A 16,434-nucleotide genomic window follows, 5' to 3' on the forward strand; every position below is an offset into this window, starting at 1 on the left:
TTTGTAATAGTGGCTTTGCAGTCTTTGGCTGCTAAATCCAACATCTGGACCTACTTGAATTGGTTTCTGTTAACTTATTTTTTTTTTTCAGTGTTGGTCATACTTTCTCATTTTAGTTTGCATCTCTGAAACCTTTTGCACATTGTAAATGATATATTGAAGTGACTGTAGAACCTGTTTTGTTCTTCTGATTGCCAATGTGTTGTTCTAGGAGACAATTAATGTGCCTGAATTTCCTGTCATGTGCAGCAGCTAGTATTTCTGCTTAGGAGCCTAAACAAAGGCCTCAAAAGATCCATTACACATCTTAGAATTTTATGACTTTTAGAGATTCAAAATTCAGAAATTTAAAAATTTTAATTTTTCTTATTATGTTTTTCTTAGGATGTTTTTCTTATTATGGCATTTTGGGTTTTGTCACTTTTCTTTTAAGTCTTACAAATCCAACTCAGCTATGGTACAAGATGCTAATATCTCACTGTGTTTTAAATTCAAATCCATATTTTATATATCTAATAAAAATTTTCATATTTCAAAAATTATGAAAAAAGCTAAGTAGAAGATGTTAAATTGAAAAATCAGGATGTTAAAATATACTATAATGTTTGGAATTAATTTCTACTTCATTGATAGTATAATTTTACTTCTCGGCCGGGCGCGGTGGCTCAAGCCTATAATCCCAGCACTTTGGGAGGCCGAGACGGGCGGATCACGAGGTCAGGAGATCGAGACCATCCTGGCTAACACGGTGAAACCCCGTCTCTACTAAAAAAAAAAATACAAAAACTAGCCGGGCGAGGTGGTGGACGCCTGTAGTCCCAGCTACTCGGGAGGCTGAGGCAGGAGAATGGCGTGAACCCGGGAGGCGGAGCTTGCAGTGAGCTGAGATCTGGCCACTGCACTCCAGCCTGGGTGACAGAGTTAGATTCTGTCTCAAACAAAAAAAAAAATTTTACTTCTCTAGATGAAATAATTTAAACTACGATACCAGGATAATATTTTAATGAATTTAAACTAAAATCTCTTAAAGAATCAGGACTACTGTAATAAAGTGAAACATTTGTTGCTTAAAAATATACCATATCAGAGAGCATAGGGTTAATACTCACTTAGTTCTCACAACACACCATGCCTCTTCTAAAACATAATAATTCACATGTAACTCCAATAATTTATCTCTTATTTCTTTGGCAGATTTTCGACTATATGTAGAATAAACTATTTTTGTCCGGGCCCTTTAAATTTAAACAATAGTTTAAAAGATTTTAAAATGAATGATAATAGAGTAGACTAAAAAAAAATCTTACTAAGTTGAAATCTCAATACTCACTGGGTGGAACACTGATATACATGACTCGAAACAGCATCAACTATTTTGGGGATGGCAGTTTCCACATTCCTACTTATATTTTGAATGTAATGAAACTTATGGCAATTTTAATTCTGCATATACTGCTTATTAGTGTTTAAAATAGTCTAAAGTTGTACTGGGTGGCAGAGAGCAGCTTAGGATATAACATTTTCTTCTCATAATTCACAAAGTTTTCAGAGAATATATTCTGACAGAGATTGAATGTAGTGAAAACATATCTTTCAATGCTTAATTTCATCTGAAGAAGCTCTGACAAACACATGAATTGAAACTGAGTGTATCAAGTAGAATACTTAGACAATGGGCATCCAGGGTGTCAGAACAGGTAGGAAAAGCACCTTCACAGAATCTTGAGAAATGGGGATGGTCACCAAAATGTGGTACAACAGGTGATTTGACCGTAGTGGGAGTTCTTACAAAATCCTGACAAACTATCACTTATGCATTGGATGTTGCTTAGAATTTCAAGCATATGGGATGCTCAGTCACCACAGTGGTTTCCATGCCAGTTCACCGCAGTAGAACAGAGAGAGCATCAGGTGCATTTCTAAGGTGTCTGACTCCAAACCCTGGCTCCTAGACGGCAGACCTAAAACTTTTAATTTAAACATTTGCCTCTAACAATAGGCCAAAAATCCACTTTTAAAAAAGATTATACTGACAACTACTAGAATAACCAAAATAATTTTTTAAAGTAGCCATTTAAGGAAAGCAAAACTTTTAGACATCAATGGAAACTAGAGTTCTCATAATCGGCTAGCAAAAATTTTCATGAAAGCACGTAATATATAATAGTAACTTTCATGTACTTTTTCTACCTGTCACAAAAGGCTAGTCATTGGCCACCAGTAAGATCTAGAAATCATTTCTTAAATCAGAGTGGGGCTTATGATGTAGAGCAGGGGTTGGCAAACTATGGCTGTGAGTTAAATCCATCCTATCTCCTGTTCCAACTACCTAGTAGTTTTACTGGAATACACACACACATCATAAATATGTGACACATTTGTCACTTTGGGAAAAACTGGCTTTTGCATTTTTCAGTTTTCAGAGGTCTGCTTGCTCCAGAGGCAACAGCTATATATTGTCATTTCTGGATGGTTATTGTCATTTTTTTTTAACTTCCAGCATGAAAATGCAGATGAGTTTGTGTGTGTGTGTGTGTGTGTGTAAAAATTTTTCCAATTCCTAAGAATTGGGAGTCACCAAGTGAGTCTTGATGAAATATTCATCAGCCGCCAACCTCAAGTCTGCATCTTCATAATGTGGATGATTCACAATGGGATGAAGTGTAGACAGCTTGACGCCATTGTAGGCATCGCATCTGCAAAGACAGCATCTGAAATAAAAAAAGACTATATTCTTCAATGAAATGTTTCAAAGAAAATCAGAAGTTACACTTACCTCTAATATGTGAACCCAAATTAAGAAGGATGATGCCTATTTACATGACGGTGGACCTCATTCTTTTTATTGACTCAATAGCTACTCATTGTCTACTATAATAATAGCTGACTTTTGTTAAGTGCTATCTTGGTGCTAGAAACTGTGCTCTATATTTTAATAAGAATTAAATAACTTAATTTGCACAATTCTAAGAGGTGAGTCCTCTATTCTTACTTTGTAGAATCTACAAACTGAGCATGTGTGGGTCTGGGTTGTGCACTCATTAGAATCTAATGCCTGATGATCTGAGGTGGAACCATTTCATCCAGAAACCACCCCATATCCCCCAGTTCTGTGGGAAAAAAGTGGTCTTTCAAGAAACCAGTCCCTGGTGCCAAAAAGGCTGGGGACTGCTGTTGTAGATGATGAAGAGACAGCCAAGTTAAGTGACTTGCCCAAGACTGCACAGCCAGGAAGTTCCAGAGCCTGCTCTCTTAGCTGCTTCACTAAAGCTTCCTGCCATGCTAGAGCACCACGCGAACAGCAGGACTACAGACACACATGAAACAAAAAGAATGTAAAATGTCATATCTGTTCCAATAATGTGAAATGCCAGGAACTGAGAGACTGCTGTGAAGGGCAAGTCTCATGGGACATTTTTTCAAATGACTTTTGTGGCTTGTGAACTATGGTCCTGTGGATGTGCCATAAAAAGAGAAAAGCATTGTTTTCTTCCCTCAGATAATCTTTAATTGAGTTCTCAGAGTTACCATTTGACTTGACACCATTTATACATGCCATGAAATCATTTCATTATTTGCTGCTAGTACTTTTTGGAGTAATGACATGTATAAATTTGGTCATAACAAGAGATACATCAAAATCTACTATCTGGCTTCCATTTCATCTCTTGAAGCACCAGAAGACCAAATGCTTACTTCCTGATACTTTGGTATAAAAAACAATTATATACTTGTGAAGGTTATAATTTTTAATCAGTACAATAAAATCAGTAATAAAGACAAGACATATTATTCAGATATACTGTAAAAAAAACTATGTTGGAGAGGAGGTGGAGCATGATGACCAAGTAGAAGCCTCCACTGTTCATCCTCCCCTCAGGAACACCAAATGTGATAACGATCTACGCAAAAAGCACCTTCATAAGAACCAAAAATCGCTTAGGTACCAGGTTGGCCACAGTGGGGAGGAGCACCAAGAAGGTTCTTGTGGTCCCCGATTCCAGGTCTTGGCTCTTGGGTGGCATTTCTGGACCTGCCCTGGGCTGGAAGAGAGCCCGCTGCCCTGAAGGGTGAGTCCCAGGCCTGGCAGCACTCACCACAAGCTGACTGAAGAGCCCTTGGGCTTTAAGTGAATGCTGGCAGTAGCCAGGCAGTACCTCCCATGGGCCTGGGGTAGTGGTGGAAATGGAGAGAGACCCCTCTGCCTGGGGAAAGGGGAAGGAAGGGTGGGAAGGACTTTGTCTGGTGGTTTCAGCACCAGTTCAGCTGCAGTAGAATAGAGCATCAAGTAGATTTCTAAGGTGTCTGACTCCAGGCCCTGGCTCCTGGACAGCAGCATCCCTGGACCTGACTATGACCTGGGGGATCTTGCCACCCTGAAGGGAAGGTCACCAGCCTGGTTTGCTTTGATACCTGCTGACTGTAGAGCCCTACACCTTGGGCAAACATAGGTGGTAGCCAGGCAGTAGTTACAATGAGCTTTGGGCAAGACCCAGTGCTGTGCTAGCTTCAGGTCTGACCCAACACATTCCCAGTAGTGGTGGCCACAGAGGTGCTTATGTCACCCCATCCCCAGCTCCAGGCAGCTTAGCACATAGAGAGAAAAAGAGAGACAGACTCCATATGGGAGACAGTAAGGGAAGAGAAACAAGAACTTCTGCCTGCTAATCCTGAGAATTCTGGATTTTATCCAAGACCACCAAGGTAGTACCTCTAAGAGTCTGTAATAGCTTCAGTGTTACTGGGCACAGGGTGCCTCCTAGTGCAGATACAGCTGCAGCGACCGGAAACTTAGATCACAACACCAAAGTCCCTTTGAATACTTGGAAAGCCTTTCCAACAAGGATGGGTACAAACAAGCCCAGACTGCAAAAACTACAATAAATACCTAACTCTTCAATGCCCAGACACTGACAAACATCCACAAGCATCAAGACCATCCAGGAAAACATGACCTCACCAAAGAAACTAAATAAGGCACTAGGGGGCCAATCCTGGAGAGACAGAGATATGCAGCCTTTCAGACAGAGAATTCAAAATAGCTGTGCTGAGGAAACTCAAATAAATTCAAGATAACACAGAGAAGGAATTGGTAATCCTATCAGATAAAGTCAACAAATACATTGAAATAATTAAAAAGAATCAAGCAGAAATTCTGGAGCTGAAAAATGCAACTGACATATTGAAGAATGTATAAGTCTCTTAATAAGCAGAAATGATCAAGCAGAAGAAAGAATTAGTGAGCTTGAAGACAAGGAGTTAGAAAGAGAGACAGCAGTAGGAAGTTTATTCAAAAGTATAACAGAGAACTTCTCAAAGCTAGAGAAAATATCAATATTCAAGCACAAGAAGGTTCTAGAACACCAAGCAGATTTAACCCAAAGGCTAACTCAAGTCATTTAATATCAAACTCCCAAAGTTCAAGGATAAAGAAAGGATCCTAAAAGCAGCAAGAGAAAAGAAACAAATAACATACAATGGAGCTCTAATACATCTGGCAGCAGACTCTTCAGTGGAAACTTTACAGGCCAGGAGAGCATGTCATGACATATTTAAAGTCAAGGAAAAAACCTTTTACCTGAGAGTAGTGTATCCAGAGAAAATGTCCTTCAAACCTAAAGGAGAAGACTTTCCCAGTCAAACAAAAGCTGTGAAATTTCATTAACACCAGACCTGTCCTGTAAGAAATGCTAAAGGAAGTTCTTCAATCTGAAAGAAAAGGACATTAATGAGGAAGAAATAATCGGAAGGTACAAAACTCACTGGTAATAGTAAGTACACAGAGAAACACAGAATATTGTAGCAGTGTAATTACGGTATATAAACAACTTATGTAAGTAGAAAGACAAAAAGATGAACCAATAAAAAATAACTACAATAACTTTTCAAGAGACAGTGCAATAAGATATAAATAGAAATAACAAAAAGGTAAAAAGTGGGGAGATGAAGTTAAAGTTTAGAATTTTTATTAGCTTTCCTTTGGCTTATTTGTTTGTTTATGCAATCAGTGCTGTCATCAGTTTAAAATAATGGGTTATATTATTTGCAAGGCTCATGGTAACCTCAAGTTTAAAAACATACAATGGATATACAAAAAATAAAAAGCAGTAAGTTAAAACACACCACCAGAGAAAAATCACCTTCAATGAAAGAAACAGAGGAAGGAAGAGAAGACCACAAAACAATGAGAAAACAAATAACGAAATGGCAGGGTAAGTCCATATCAATAATAACACTGAATGCAAATGGACTAAACTCTCCAATCAAAAGACAAAGAGTGGCTGAATAAGAAAACAAAACCCTAAGAATCTGTTACCTACAAGAAACACACTTTACTTGTAAAGGCAAATATAGACTGAAAACAAAGGGATGGAAAATTATATTCCATGCTGATGGAAACCATAAAAGAACAGGAATAGCCATACTTATATCAGACACAATAGAGTACAAGACGAAAACTATAAAAAGAGACAAAGAAGGTCATTATATAATGATAAAGGGGTTAATTCAGCAAGAGTATACAACACTTGTAAATATATATACACCCAACACTGGAGCACCCAGATACATAAAGCAAATGTTATCAGAGCTAAAGAGAGAGACAGAGAAAGACAGATCCCAATACAATAATAGCCTGAGACTTCAGCACCCCACCTTCAGCAGTGGACAGATCATCTAGACAGAAAATCAACAAAGAAACACTGAACTTAATCTGCACTATAGATCAAAAGGACCTAATAGATACTTACAGAACATTTCATCCAACAGCTACAGAATACACATCCTTCTCCTCAGCACATGGATCATTCCTCGAGGACCACAAAACAAGGATAGGCCACAAAACAAGTCTTAAAACATTTTTAAAAAATTGAAACAATATCATGTATCTTCTCTGACCACAATGGAATAAAACTAGAAATCAGTAGTAAAAGGAATTTTGGAAACTCTACAAACATAGAAATTAAAGAATATGCTCCTGAATGACCAGTGGGTTAATAAAGAAATTAAGAAGGAAATTGAAAATTTTCTTGAACCAAATGATAATGAAAACACAACATATCAAAATCTATGGGATACAGCGAAAGCAGTATTAAGAGGGAAGTCTATAGCTATAAATGCCTACATCAAAATAGAAGAAAAACCTCAAATTGACAACTCAATGATGCATCTTAAAAAACTAGAAAAGGGCAAACAAAGCCCAAAGTTAGTAGGAGAAATGAAATAATAAAGATCAGAGCAGAAATAAATGAAATTGCAATGAAGAAAACAATATAAAAGATCAACTGGTTTTCTGAAAAGATAAAATAAACAAATCTTTAGCCAGACTAAGAAAGAGAGAAGGTCCAAATAAATAAAATCAGAGATTAAAAAAAGGAGACATTACAACCAATATTGCAGAAATTAAAGGATCATTAGAGACTACCATGAGCAACTATATGCCGATCAATTAGAAAACCTAGAAATGGGTAAATCCCTAGATATGTAAAACCTACCAAGACTGAACTACATAGAAATCCAAAACCTGAACAGATCAATCACAAGTAATGAGATCAAATCTCTAATGAAAAGTCTCCCAGCAAAGAAAAGCCCAGGACCTGATGGCTTCACTGCTGAATTTTATCAAACATTTAAAGAAGAACTAATATCAACCCTACTCTAACGATTCTCGGAAATAGAGGAGGAGGGAATACTCCCAAACCTGTTGTATGAAATCAATATCACTTTAATACCCAAACCACAGGAAGACCCATCAAAAAAAAAAAAAAAAGAAAACTACGGGCCAGTATCTCTGATTAATGTTAATGCAAAAATCCTCAACAAAAAACTAGCAAACTGAATTCAATAACACATTAAAAAGATTATTCATCATGTCCAAATAGGATTTATCTCAGGGACACAAAGATGGTTCAACACAGCAAATCAATGTGATACGTAATATCAACACAATGAAGGGGAAAAAAAATCATATGATCATCTCATCTCCATAGATGCAGAAAAATCATTTGATAAAATTCAACATCCTTTCAGGATAAAAACCTTCCCAAAAAACCTGGGTATAGAAGGAACATTAATCAACATAATAGAAGCCATATGCGGCAAACGCACAGCTAGTATCATACTGAGTGAGGAAACACTGAAAACCTTTCTTCTAAGATCTGGGACATGACAAGGATGCTCACTTTTTACCACATTATTCAACATAGTACTGGAAATCCTAGCTAGAGCAATCAGACAAGAGAAAGAAATAAAGGGCATCCAAATTTGAAAGGAAGAGGTCAAATTATCATTTTTTGCAGATGACATGATCTTATATTTAGAAAAACCTAAAATCTCCACCAAAAAAAACTATTAGAACTGATAAATTCAGTAATGTTGTAGGATACAATATCATACAAAAATCATTAACATTTCTATATGCCAACAGAGAACAACCTGAAAAAGAAAATTTAAAAAGTAATTCCATTTACAGTAGCTGCACATAAAATTAAATACCTAGAAATTAACTAAAGAAATGAAAGATCTCTAGAACGAAAGCGATGCAAAACTGGAGAAAGAAATTGAAGAAGACACAAAAAAATGGAAAGCTATTCCATGTTCAAGCATTGCAAGAATCAGTATTGCTAAAATGTCCATACTATTCAAAGCAATCTACAGATTCAATGGAATTCCCATCAAACTACTAATGATATTCCTCACAGAAACAGAAAACAAAAATCTTTATTTATATATAAAAACAGAAAAGACCTAGAATAACCAAAGCTATCCTGAGCAAGAAAAAAACTGAAGGAATCACAATACCTGACTTCAAATTATACTACAGAAGTATAGTAATCAAAGCATCATGGTACTGCCATAAAAACAGACACACAAACCAGTGAAACAGAAGGAGAACCCAGAAAGAAATCCATACATCTACTGTAAAGTTATTTTTTACAGCAATCCCAAAAATATACACTGGGGAAAGAGTAAATCTCTTCAATAAATGGTGCTGGGAAAACTGGATATCCATATGCGGAAGAATGAATCTACACGCCTATCTCTTGCCACATACAAAAATCAAATCCAAATGGATTAAAGACTTAAATCTAAGACCTCAAACTCTGAAATTACTACAGGAAAACTTTGGGGACACTCTCCAGAACTCTGGATTGAGCAAAGATTTCTTGAGTAAATACCCGCGAAGCACAGGCAACCAAAGCAAAAATGAACAAATGGGATCACATCAAGTGTAAAAGCTTCAGCACAGCAAAGGAAACAATCAGCAAAGTGAAGAGACAACAGAAAGAATGGGCGAAAATATTTGAAAACTACCAATCTGACAAGGAATTAATAACCAGAATATATAAGGGACTCAAACAACTCTGTAGGGAAATATATATATATATATAAATCTACTTTAAAAATGGGCAAAAGATCTGAATAGACACTTTCAAAAGAAAACATACAGGTGGCAAACAGGTACATGAAAAGGTGCTCAACATTACTGATCATCAGAGAAATGCAAATCAAAACTACAGGGAAATAGAATCTCACTCCAGTTAAAATGGCTATTATTCAAAAGACAGGCAATAACAAATGGCGGTTATCCATAAGACAGGAAAAGATGTGGAGAAAAGGGAACTCTCGTATACTTTTGGTGAAAATCTAAATTAGTACAACCACTATATAGAAGAGTTTGGAGGTTCCTCAAAAAACTAAAAATAGAGTTACCAAATGATCCAGCAATCCTACTCTTAGATATATACCCCAAAGAAAGGAAATAAATGTTCAGAAGAGGTATCTGCACTCCCGTGTTTATTGCAGCACTTCTCACAATAGCCTAGATTTGGAAGCAACCTAAGTGTCCATCAACAGGTGAATGGATAAAGAAAATGTGGTACACTGACACAACACAATGCTACTCAGCCATAAAAAAGAATGAGATCCTGTCATAAAAAAAAGAATGAGATGCTATCCATAACATGGATGGAACTGGAGTCCTTTACATTAATTGAAATAAGCCAGGTACAGAAAGACAAACTTTGCATGTTCTTACTTATTTGTGGGAGCCAAAAATTAAAAGAGTTGAACTCATGGAGATCAAGAATAGAATGATGGGCCAGGCACGGTGGCTCAAGCCTGTAATCCCAGCACTTTGGGAGGCTGAGACGGGTGGATCATGAGGTCAGGAGATCGAGACCATCCTGGCTAGCACGGTGAAACTCCGTCTCTACTAAAAAAATACAAAAAAACTAGCCGGGCGAGGTGGCGGGCGCCTGTAGTCCCAGCTACTCGGGAGGCTGAGGGAGGAGAATGGCGTAAACCCGGGAGGCGGAGCTTGCAGTGAGCCGAGATCCGATTACTGCACTCCAGCCTGGGCGACAGAGCGAGACTCCATCTCAAAAAAAAAAAAAAAAAAAAAAAAGAATAGAATGATGGTTACCAGAGGCTGGGAAGGATAGCGAGGGGGTGGAGGGGAAGTGCGGATGGTTAATGTGCACAAACAAAACAGAAAGAAAGGATAACATGTAGTGTTTGGTAACACTATAGTCAACAAAATTTAATTGTACATTTAAAAACAACTGAGAGAGTATTACTGGATTGTTTGTAACACAAAGGATCAATGCTTCAGGTGATGGATACTCCATTTACCCTGATGTGATTATTATACATTGTATGCCTGTATCAAAATATCCCATCTACCCCATAAATATACACACCTGCCATGTACCCACATAAATTAAAAACTTTGAGAACCCTGAGGGTTTCCTTTCCAATATAACTAAGCATTCTAAATGCAACTCTGAATGAAAATTTCTTTATATGCCTCAAACTTGAAAATATGTAAGCCAGTCAAAGAATGTGTATTTATTATTGGAGACTCAATAATTAATGATGACAAGCTGTTAAGCTAGAGAAGTGGTTCTCAAGCAGGCATGATTTTGCTCCCTAGGGAGCACTGTCAACTCTGGAGACATTTTTGGATGTCACGCTATGGGGAGGAGGGAGGAGATGCTGTTGGCATCTTGTAGATAGAGGCCAAGGACTTCTTGTAATTCATAGGACAGCCTCAATGTCAACAGTGCTAAGGTTGGGAAATGCTGGGCAAGAAGAACTGAAAGCCCAGGGCCAGGGTCTTCCAGAAAAAACTAGGCACACCTGTCCAGCAAGAGCTGGACCCACTGAGTTGTCATCTATGGCAGACAGAGAGGAAGAAATACCCTCCCCCTCCACCTTCTGTTTTTTTGGCTGTGAAGTAAATGAGCATAACAAGGAAAAATCAGGTATTTTCCTATCACTGTATGGAAGTCTCCATTTAGCCTACACACAGATTAGAAAAAGGTATTCCCCTGACTTGACAGAGCCCCATTTGTACATGGCTTGCTGAGTGGACCACAAGCTGGATTTAAGCTTTCACTTATCCTCTCAATTGGTCACCTTTGTGCAGTGCACAAACTATACAGCCTTACGTGGCAGGCCTCAATATAAGCACGAGTCCCACTAATACTACAAAACTTCATACAGCTTTTAATATGTGGTAACCATGAGATAACTCATAATAAGAGTAATTAAAAGGAGAATAAGACAGATTGAAAAGAAGATCAAAGAAGAGGCATCTAAAAGTGAGATGGGGGTTTGTGGCAGTTATCTTAGAAGGATAAGTTGCCAAACGTAGGCTCTCTGTCAGGAACGTAATACAAACACCAGAACAAAGAAAGACACAAGAAAAGATTAAAAGGGCAGCTATCTTTAAAAGCTTGGGAAAAACAGCCATAACTGGGGAGGGGTAAGGGAGAGTAAAGAAAGGGAGTGATTATCTTGATCTCCTATGTGGAAAAAGTCAGTTGGGGATTACTTTTAAAATTCGAATTAAACTGGCTTGGCAGTTTAACGAGGCGCTGTCACCTACATCCTTTGAAAGCTATAGACCAAATATCTTAGTTAATGCCTATAAAGATTTACCTTAATGATGGTTAATTAGTAAAAAAGTGGCTATCAAATAAGAAATAAGAGGAAACAAGCTCAGGAGTCATAAGAAAATTTAAATAAACCACAGTGAAGAACTCGTACCAGAGAAAGTTTCTAAATATCAAAAATAATCTTAGATTTACAAATTTAGTTACAGAAAATGTTATAGAATATACTTATTCTCTGGAAAGGTATTTAAAATTATCTATCTGCTTGGGATAGTTCTGAATAAAGACAGGAAGAAAAGAAGATAAGCTAAAAAGAAAATTTTGGAGTATTTAAAAGTAGGATGTATACTATCTCTGTGAGATGATTTAGTGAAGAAAATAGAATATCTAAGACTTTAACTCTTCTGCCGATGACCTGTTTACAGAATTAGAGGAGAGGGCACTGATTGGAGTGACAGAAGCGGTGCCAGTTCTCCCCACCATCAAGAGTATCTTCTGCTGTGCCTGGCACAAGGTGTGAAATTTCATTTTTAAAGATTTACTTCTTTGATTTGTCATTGTTATGGTTAAAATGCTATAGTGCTCTCTGAGAGTTAAAGGACATAACTTGTGAAAAATCATTAATTTCCTGGTGCTAATTTAAATTATTTTATAATTATCTGGGAGGGGCTTAAAGGGAGCACAAAATTGCCTTTCGAAAGGGTTTAATTGACATTACAATAGTCTGCTCAAAGTCTGTGAGAGTATGAAGGCCTATGGAAATCTGTCATACACACATGAAAACATATATCAGAAATGACAATTATATAGCACACACAAATGTGTTTGTATGTTTGTGTAAAACTATGCATATAACCAAATACTTACACACCTGGTGTGGTATTGTATTTGATCCACTGTAAAAGTTCTTCCTGAGGCAAATTATTAAATTCTCCTATTATGCTCCATTGATTATGGAGGTTTGCATAACCTTGTATTGACATCACTGTTAGAATGCCAAAGATAACATTCTCAAAACGAACTCTGCGAAAAAGCCAGCCAAAGAGCTGATGACAGAAACCATTTATTTATAGTTCTTATATGAAGAGTACTGCAGGGTCAACAATAAATTCTCACCTTGTTACTCAAACCAATGTGAATTACCCTTTGATATCAGCACATATGTATACAGAATTACCATCTCCGGTTGTTTCCAAAGCAACGAATATGTTGGCATTACAGGGCCCAGGTGAAAACGGAACTTTCTCTCCCCTGGGAAGAATTAAGGAAGGAATGCCTGATCCTTCTAGTACTAATTTACTACCAAGGATTAAAATAAACAAATCACAACTGTGAAACATCTTAGAACTAAATCCTTTCATGTTGGCTGCCTTTTGTGGACATCGTTAGTAGACAGGGAAGTCCTATTAGCTTGACATATATAGATTCTTCTCAGGAAAACAGGCATTATGGTATTTTAAGGCTATACACTCATAATCAAAACTAAGTAAGGTGTTTGTAGAAGTACCTGAGGCCTAATATTCTAGCTAATTTATCTAGTTCTTTTGTAAGTTAGATACAGTGATAGAACCCCAGAATTTCTTATAGATTCTTTCAGCCAAATGGGACCATACTAGAGCAATTACTCTGCATCTGCTCTGGTATTGGATGAGCACTTCAGGGTACTTTTTTTTTTTTTTTTTTTTTTGAGACAGAGTGTTACTCTGTCTCCCAGGCTGGAGTGCAGTGGTGCGACCTCAGCTCACTTCGACCTCTGCTTCCCGGGTTCAAGCAATTTTCCTGCCCCAGCATCCTGAGTAGCTGGGATTACAGGCACACACCACCATGCCCTGCTAATTTTTGTATTTTAGTAGAGACGGGGTTTCACCATGTTGGCCAGGTGGGTCTCGAACTCTTGACCTCAAGTGATCTGCCCACCTCGGCCTTCCAAAGTGCTGGGATTTCAGGTGTGAGGCATCATGCCCGGCCACCAGGAAACTTTTTTTTTCTTTCTTTTTTTTTTTGAGACAGAGTCTCACTCTGTCACCCCGGTTAGAGTGATGTGGTGCGATCTTGGCTGACTGTAGCCTCTGCCTCCCAGGTTCAAGTGATTCGCCTGCCTCAGCCTCCCAAGTAGCTGGAATTACAGGCACGTGCCACCATGCCTGACTAATTTTTGTATTTTTAGTAGAGATGGGGTTTTACCATGTCAGCCAAGCTGGTCTCCTGGCCTCAAGTGATCTGCTCGCCTTGGCCTCCCAAAGTGTTGTGATTACAGGTGTGAGCCACTGTGCCAGGCACTCTTACACAGACCTGAACTCCGAAAGGTTATGTTCATAGACAGGATATTAACAGGGGAAATATTTGCCTAATCACTTGCTATAGAAATATCAATTTAAAATCTAGAAATACTTTTCAAAGCCACTTGAAATTGCTTTTCTTGCTTATAGTGAATCATGAAGTAATATTTTAAATCATTTAAATTAGTTAAAAACACTTAGTGTGTTTGTATTTTGAATTACCGTCAGCAAAGCTGCGGTAACTTTAAGTGTAGTTACTATAGTTTTTATGGTATTGTTATACAAGAATGAATCCCTTACCCGCTGAGAGCATATCAAGGAAGCCATAACACACACGTGTGGTGTCAAAAACAGCTTTAGCCTCATAATTAAAATAGCAAGGGCAGTAAACGCTAACAACTGCAATGTGTGAAAAGTCAGCTACAAAAACACAAATAAGACAAAATCACATTTTTACTTTTCATATTTTTAAATTAATGAACTATATTGAAACTATATTATTCATTAAGACAAAGATCTTCTAACTTAGTAATGAGCCTATTAGTATTCATTCATTCAGCAACAATTTATCGAATGCCTACTATGTTCCAGGAACTCTTCTGGGTGCTTCAGATACAACAGTGAGCAATTTCTGCCCTTGTATTGTATTTAAGTACATTTAGTAACGAAAGACAGACAATACATAGACATAGCAAATAAATAAATCCATTACATAGTCTACTGTAAGGCAATAAGTGCAGCTGGCAAGAAAATGGAGCAGGCAGAGGAGCCAGGGAGAGCAGGAGGTGGTGTGAGGAGGCGGAGGACCAACACAGTAGGCCTCACTATAAAGTGACAAAGTTACCAATGCATCCCTGATGCAAACATCTGAAATCTACAATGCTCCAAAATCTGAAACTTTTGAGTACCAATATGATGTTCAAAGGTTATGCTAAAACAAATGCTCATTGAAGCATTTTGGATTTTGGATTTTCAGATTAGGGATCTCAACTAGTAACTACAGTGTAAATATTCCAAAATTCAATAAAATCTGAAATCTGAAACACCTCTAGTCCTATGCATTTTGGATAAGGGATACTCAACATGTGTCATAAACTATCCCTATTAAGTTCAAATTCAGTTACCCACTCCTGTAAATTTGACCTTTACCTCAACACCCACTTAAAGTTCTATCAAATAGGAAATATCTCTAGTCCACATTGATCTTTTCCTTTTTACGTTACAAAACGATTTTGCACCATATCAAATGTTGTCTTGTTTCCTTTGTAAAATTACACATACTGAAGAGCAGGAACATTACTTTAGTATCTTTTGTGTCCTTCAACACTTCTGAGCTTGTCGCTGACTGACCAGCAAATCTACGTGGTGGCAGATGGCCACCAGTCACAGGGCCGAGGGCGCCTGCCCTAATGGACTGTAGCTGATTAGCTCAGCAGGCTAGAAACCAAATGCTTGTTATTGTTAAATGAATGCAATTTAATTTAATTCTGTACTATCGTCATAAATCAGCCTTCTAGCTTTTAAATCCTTATATCTATTCAAAAGTGAGAGCAGATGAAAGGGTGAGAAGGATCAGCAGAAATGTATCACCAATGCTGACAACTCACGACTGATGGTGCGTCAGCAGCAGGTTATACCTTTGTCAGTTATCCTCAAACTAGAATGTAATACACAAGTCTACCAGAGATTAAAATGAAAGCTTTACCTCACCGTGTTCAAGGAGCTTTTTTCTAGAATAAAACAAAAATATCTATTTACTGAATGTCTTTTATACTATAAATGTATAAAAATAAGCTTCATTTATTTGATCTTAAAAATCTGAGTATCTCTAAACTACTTAGGAACATACATAAAAATAAAAATATCAGATAATACTACAAAAATTACAACAATTTAAAAGGCATAATTTATAGGCATCATATTCAAGATATGTCAAAAATTTGTTCTTTGGTTAAGACAAAATAGATCTTACAGATCCCTGGAGATTGTACCTCTCATGAATAAATGAATAGGATGGCCTTCTATTAAACCTATATATACAGTGTATAGAATACTTTAGATGACCACTGTTAAACTTTTGAGTTGTTTTCATTTTTCACAATTACAAATAACATAGACACTCGTGCATAAAACTTTGTAAGCATGTCTGAATATTCCCTTAGCATAAATTTCCAGAAGAAAAATTACTGGGTAAAACAGAAATATTTTTAGTTTCAGAAAAGTTGTCCCTTTATAAAATACTTATAGTACACCTACTG

The 16,434-nt window shown here is 37.3% G+C and overlaps 1 pseudogene; it reads right to left on the reverse strand.

The window, feature by feature from the left end:
- Positions 1–1,023: 1,023 nt before the first annotated feature.
- On the reverse strand, positions 1,024–12,952 carry LOC116273532 (annotated as a pseudogene).
- Positions 12,953–16,434: the final 3,482 nt, after the last annotated feature.

This window comes from Papio anubis, unplaced genomic scaffold, assembly GCF_008728515.1.
Source record: "Papio anubis isolate 15944 unplaced genomic scaffold, Panubis1.0 scaffold822, whole genome shotgun sequence".
Taxonomy (NCBI): domain Eukaryota; kingdom Metazoa; phylum Chordata; class Mammalia; order Primates; family Cercopithecidae; genus Papio; species Papio anubis.